The following is a 6,649-nucleotide window of genomic DNA, read 5'->3' on the forward strand; positions in this document are numbered from 1 at the left end:
GGCCGCCACACTTTCACTGCCATATGCCCTTCCTGACAACGCGTCTGTGTAGCGGTTCGTAGTGGTAAACAAACACCCAGTCGCCGAGCTGGAGTAAATCCCCGACGCTGTTGGAAATCGAACACCAGGTCCTCTATTTACTGAACAAGGAGCACAATAAAAGCCCGACTGTATTTATGTAATACAATTTTTTAATCCTAATAAATTTATCTGTCGGTTGATAGAGTAAAATAGGCTGCCCCATTGGCGTCAACCTTGTTCTTTCTTACCCTCCACGGGCAGTGTCGGGAGTTTACAAGGTAGCCTACCTCGCTCAGCCTGTGAGCAATGGGAAGATAGGAAGGGTGTGGCCGTAGGAGAAGTGCAAAACCACGGAAAACAACTTCGAGGATGGCTGAAGTGAGAATGAAACCCCCTCGCTGAGTGGACCCCGTTCCAGTCCTCGTACCACTTTTGAAATTTTGTGGCAGATCCTGGAATCGAACCCGGGCCTCCGGAGATGACGGCTAATCGTCACGGACATTATTATTATTCCGACAGCATGGACCACAAAGTGATCGAGCACAGTCGACATGGAGGGACAGTAAAGTAACGACCTCTCTGGCCTCGTTAACTTATCTTTAAATCACTAGAAACATCATCGTCTTGGTCTGTTACCCTCCATGATCGTATTCTCCTTGGTATCATCGTTCGCCATTCGCCTCACATGTCCTCACATGTGGCCAGTGTTGCCAACTTAGCGGATATTCCTCTAAATTTGGAGGAATTAGAAGACTGTCGGCGGAGAAATATATCATTTAGCGGAATATTTGGCAGAATTCTAGATTTATTATAGCGGAATTTAGTGTTTTACCCATTTATACTCCAGTCTATCTCCCAGCTATTCCGTATTTCTTGTCAGGAGCAAGCAGTCACATGAGGAAAGCATGTTATTTGGATTTGATGTTATGAGATCATCTATAATGCGTGGGGAAAGGGTACTTATCTCTTAGTTGACGAATGACGACAGATAATGACACTGTGAGAGAGTGGCATTTATATCATGCCATGAAGGAAGACCGTTTAATGAACTGTAAGAGGTAGGGGATTCATCTACAAGTTTTAACTCGCAGGCAGGGGTTAATCCCAGTGAAACTCACAGATCAGGTGAGTGCAGGCATTTACTATTATTATTATTATTATTATTATTATTATTATTATTATTATTATTATTATTATTATTATTGCTAATTTTATTGCTCATTATTTGATATCGGATTTCTTGGCGGAATTTTAGTGGATTTTACGTAGTATTTAGCGGATCTTGAAATATAAGTTGGCAACACTGCATGTGTAAATCTTCATCCATCGAGTTCATTCCTAACTTAATCATTCCGACTACCTTCCTGCCATTATTCCCACCAGTTTGCACCAGCGATCATGCTTGCCACTTTCATAACGAAAAGTAAGCAGTTTTCAATTCAGTTATGTTTGTAGGGTGATCTACAGCCCACTGCCTAACAAGTGGCTCCAAACGCATTCAAACATTGATGGAAGTACGCAGATCGTCAAAGCCACGTACGTAGAAGGAAACCGGAACTGCTTGCATTTTAAAAGCCTGTTGTGTTTATAAAGAGGCATGAGTAGAGCAGCTGGCTTTGCTATGACGTCATTCGCGGTAACTTCCTGTCTAAAGGAGATTCCAAGGCTGCGCAGCTCTAGAGAGTCTCATTATCAGAGCCCGGATTTCCATGCACTATCAAATCTCAAAATATGCATGCATTCATGCACTATCATATGGCAAAACATGCACAATAAACTGGAAAATATGCACTATCAAAATTCAGTTCCTTTTGAAACATGAACAAAAACTACCCTAATTTTTCCAAATTGTCTTGATTTAAGCTCATCCGTTTATCATTCAGCACATACTTAAGCACAGAAAATTATCTTTTTACGTCACGAGAAGTGATAGATGCATAATTCAATGCAGACATTTGGACAAAGTGAGGTCAAATTGTACGTCTTTTGCATATTCACCACAATACGTCTTTTATAAGCTTGACGAATTCAAAATCAGGATTTGAACGAATTCGTTTGTTCAACTTATCTCTATCTGCGGCAGCTGCTTCTCCATGCGATGATTGCGGACACATTTGAATGTCCTCAATAAGTGGTAACGATTGCTTGCTGCGATAACACAGACGTGTGACGATTGAGAGTTCCGGGTAGGACATTCCAGGATAACACCGGTAGAGGGTTCAATGAGAAACCAGAATTTGTAAGCTGCTATCCCAGTAACGCAGCGCCACAGAAGTGCGACACAAGGTTTCTTTTGTTCGTCTAACAGACGAAAACTGAGCCGTCAATGATTAATGCACAATTTATAGTTCAATTTATAGCAATGTACAACTGTAAAACTGGGACACCTTATTCCTAAGAATTAGATTTCGACGTGGGGCCTTCCGACTTACGTCATTGTTTACTCAAGCAACAGATAAGAAAGTGTTTGGTTAATTGCATTATACTGTAGGACCTGTACCGTATGTAGGCTACTAACTATGGTTGTCACATAGGATGCCAGGAATACGTTCTCTCCGTCTCTCAGTAATAGACATACTGTAGCCTACAACGTGAAAAATTGTCCCAAATTCTGCAAACTAACATTCAGAAAATGCACTATGATGCAAGTTAACAATATATATGCGTCAGAATAAAAGTCATATTATGAAATATTAAACGTCCAAATATGCGCTATTAAATCCGAAATCTTCCAAATATGCATTATGCATGAATTTTCTCCGAAAAATGCCAAAACATGCAAACATGCACGGAAAAAGACCGGTTATTTGGAATTGTTAAGCCGTATAACGAATATTTGCAAAGTTTGAGAAGTGTTGTTGTTTGAGTCATCAGTCCATAGACTGGTTTGATGCAGCTCTCCATGCCACCCTATCCTGTGCTAACTTTTTCATTTCGACGTAACTATTGCATCCTACATCTGCTCTAATCTGTTTGTCATATTCATACCTTGGTCTACCCCTACCGTTCTTGCCACCTACACTTCCTTCAAAAACCAACTGAACAAGTCCTGGGTGTCTTAAGATGTGTCCTATCCTTCTATCTCTTCTTCTCGTCAAATTTAGCCAAATCGATCTCCTCTCACCAATTCGATTCAGTATCTCTTCATTCGTGATTCGATCTATCCATCTCACCTTCAGCATTCTTCTGTAACACCACATTTCAAAAGCTTCTTTCTAACATCTTTCTAATTCCGATATCAATGTTTGAAGTGAGCAAATTTCTTTTCTTAAGAAAGCTCTTCCTTGCTTGTGCTAGTCTGCATTTTATGTCCTCCTTACTTCTGCCATCGTTGGTTATTTTACTACCCAAGTAACAATATTCATCTACTTCCTTTAAGACTTCGTTTCCTAATCTAATATTTCCTACATCACCTGCCTTCGTTCGACTGCACTCCATTACTTTTGTTTTGGACTTACTTATTTTCATCTTGTACTCCTTACCCAAGACTTCATCCATACCATTCAGCAACTTCTCGAGATCTTCTGCAGTCTCAGATAAAATAACAATATCATCCGCAAATCTCAAGGTTTTGATTTTCTCTCCTTGGACTGTGATTCCCTTTCCAAATTTCTCTTTGATTTCCTTTACTGCCTGTTCTATGTAAACACTGAAAAGGAGAGGGGACAAACTGCAGCCTTGCCTCACTCCTTTCTGGATTGCTGCTTCTTTTTCAAAGCCCTCGATTCTTATCACTGCAGACTGATTTTTATACAGGTTGTAGATAATTCTTCGTTCTCGGTATCTGATCCCTATCATCTTCAGAATCATAAATAGCCTCGTTCAATCAACATTATCGAATGCCTTTTCTAGATCTACGAATGCCATGTACGTGGGCTTGTCCTTCTTGATTCGATCCTCTAAGATCAGACGTAAAGTCAGGATTGCTTCACGTGTTCCTACATTTCTTCTGAAGCCAAATTGATCTTCCCCCAACTCAGCTTCAACTTGTTTTTCCATTCTTCTGTAAATAATACGTGTTAAAATTTTGCAGGCATGAGATACTAAACTAATAGTGCGGTAGTTTTCACACCTGTCAGCACCGGCTTTCTTGGGAATAGGTATAACAACATTCTGCCGAAAATCGGATGGGACTTCTCCTGTCTCATACATCTTGCACACTAAATGAAATAACCTTACCATGCTGGTTTCTCCTAAGGCAGTCAGTAGTTCAGAGGGAATATCATCAATTCCAGGTGCCTTGTTCCTATTTAGGTCACTCACAGCTCTGTCAAACTCTGACCTCAAAATTGGGTCTCCCATTTCATCAGCATCAACAGCCCCTTCATGTTCCAGAATGAAATTACCTACATCGTTACCTTGATACAACTGTTGGATATGCTCCTGCCAACTTTCTGCTTTGTCTTCTTTCCCTAGAAGTGGCTTTCCATCTGAGCTCTTAATATGCATGCACCTAGATTTCCTTTCTCCAAAGGTTTCCTTGATTTTCCTGTATGCAGCATCTACCTTACCCAGGACCATACAGCCTTCGACATCCTTGCACTTCTCCTTCAGCCATTCTTCCTTAGCTACCTTTACTTTCTATCCACTTGATTCTTTAATCGCCTGTATTCTTTTCTGCCCTCTTCATTCCTAGCATTCTTGTATTTTCGTCGTTCATCAATCAGGTCTAGTATCTCCTGAGTTATCCACTGATTCTTAGTTAATCTTTTCTTCCTTCCTAACATTTCTTCAGCAGCCCTACTGACTTTATTTTTCATGACTCTCCACTCTTCCTCTACTGTGTTTCCTTCGGCCTTTTCATTTAGTCCTTGTGCAACATGTTCCTTGAAACAATCCATCACACTCTTTTCTTTCAACTTGTCTAGATCCCATCTTTTTGCATTCTTTCCTTTCTTCAATTTCTTCAACTTCAGATGGCATTTCATCTGCAGAATTCAACCAGCCGACTTCCTCTTTCGTTCCTTTGTCCCAATCCAAATTCTCCTCCTGTACAACCTTCTCTTCCTTGGCCTACCACTGCGTTCCAGTCTCCCATCACAATTAGATTCTCGTCACCTTTTACATATTGTATTAAATCTTCTATCTCCTCATATATTCTTTCAATTTCTTCATCATCCGCTGAACTAGTAGGCATATAGACCTGCACTATTGTGGTGGGCATTGGTTTGGTGTCTATCTTGGCGACAATAATTCTTTCACTATGCTGGTCGTAGTAGCTTACCCGCTGCCCTATTTTCTTATTCATTATTAAACCAACTCCTGCATTCCCCTGTTTGATTTCGTGTTGATAATTCGGTAGTCGCGTGACCAAAAGTCCTGTTCTTCCTGCCAACGTGCTTCACTTATACCAACTACATCTAACTTTAGCCTATCCATCTCCCTTTTCAGATTCTCTAACCTACCACAACGATTCAAACTTCTAACATTCCACGCTCCGACTCGCAGAATGTCAGTATCCATCTTCCTGATGATCGCCTCCTCTCGTGTAGTCCCCACCCGGAGATCCGAATGGGGGACTAGTTTACCTCCGGAATATTTTACCCGGGAGGAAGCCATCATCAGTACATCATTCATACAGAGACAGCTGCATGTCCTCGGGAGGTGGTTACGGCTGTAGTTTCCCGTTGCTTTCAGCCGTGTAGCAGTATCAACACAGCTAAGCCATGTTGAGTATTATTACAAGGCCGTATCAGTCAATCATCTAGACTGCCGCCCTTGTAACTACCGAAAGGCTGCTACCCCCCTTTCGTTGAACCATTCGTTAGTCTGGTCTCTCAACAGATACCCATCCGATATGGTTGCACCTGCGGCTCGGCTATCTGCATCATTGGGACACGCAAGCCTCCCCACCGCGGCAAGGTCACATGGTTCGTAGAGGAGGAAAAATGTGGAACGCTTCACGATTTTGCGTGTCATCCTTGCACAGGGGCCATGCTAATCTTCTCTGTATCGTTCCAATTTTAGTATAGCTAGCTTATTTAAAAACATGCATTTGCATGGAAATCCGGGCTCTACTCATTATATATTTGTGCAGTGTTATAAACATATTGCGGACACTACTATCCTCGAACTCCTCATCGAAATAAATTGTTTGACCTCCTCCACTATTTCATGAGGGTTACAGTAACCTTGTCCGGACATGATTTGCATGAATGGTTCAGAAGTTATGACCATTTTAGACTGTGGTGGTAATTCGTTCCCTGTTGTCTGCTAGCAAGTTGCCTCTACCTCGCCGCTAGATGTGCTAGTGTCGCTTCAGCTTACAAGCGGATGAACTTCGCACCCTTATATTAGACTGTGATGCTACCTTGACAGGCCTAGTAGGAAAGTTTCTCAGTAATCCCGCTGGCGCGCTGGGTTCCGTAAATTGTTTTGTTGTTGTTAGTGTTGCTAATGCGTTCTTGATTGATAGTTATGCGCTAATTCGTTTATTTCATTGTGTGGTGTAGTGATTTTCTTTATTAAATAGTGTTTACAAATCTGTGTGCCTTCTTGTACGACGAACAGAAAAAAAAGTAAAGGGAATCTATAATTTCACGAATTTCCTGAAGCAAGGACAAGTATAATGAGTCGCTCAAAGCTATTTCTCGCGATAAAACGAAAATTCTGCTTCTTCTGTTGTCTG

General features: G+C 41.3%; 1 pseudogene; it reads right to left on the bottom strand.

Moving 5' to 3' along the window:
• Positions 1-5,905: 5,905 nt before the first annotated feature.
• LOC136883594 (U6 spliceosomal RNA) lies at positions 5,906-6,006 on the bottom strand (annotated as a pseudogene).
• Positions 6,007-6,649: the final 643 nt, after the last annotated feature.

The sequence above is a fragment of the Anabrus simplex genome, chromosome 11, assembly GCF_040414725.1.
Source record: "Anabrus simplex isolate iqAnaSimp1 chromosome 11, ASM4041472v1, whole genome shotgun sequence".
Taxonomy (NCBI): Eukaryota; Metazoa; Arthropoda; class Insecta; order Orthoptera; family Tettigoniidae; genus Anabrus; species Anabrus simplex.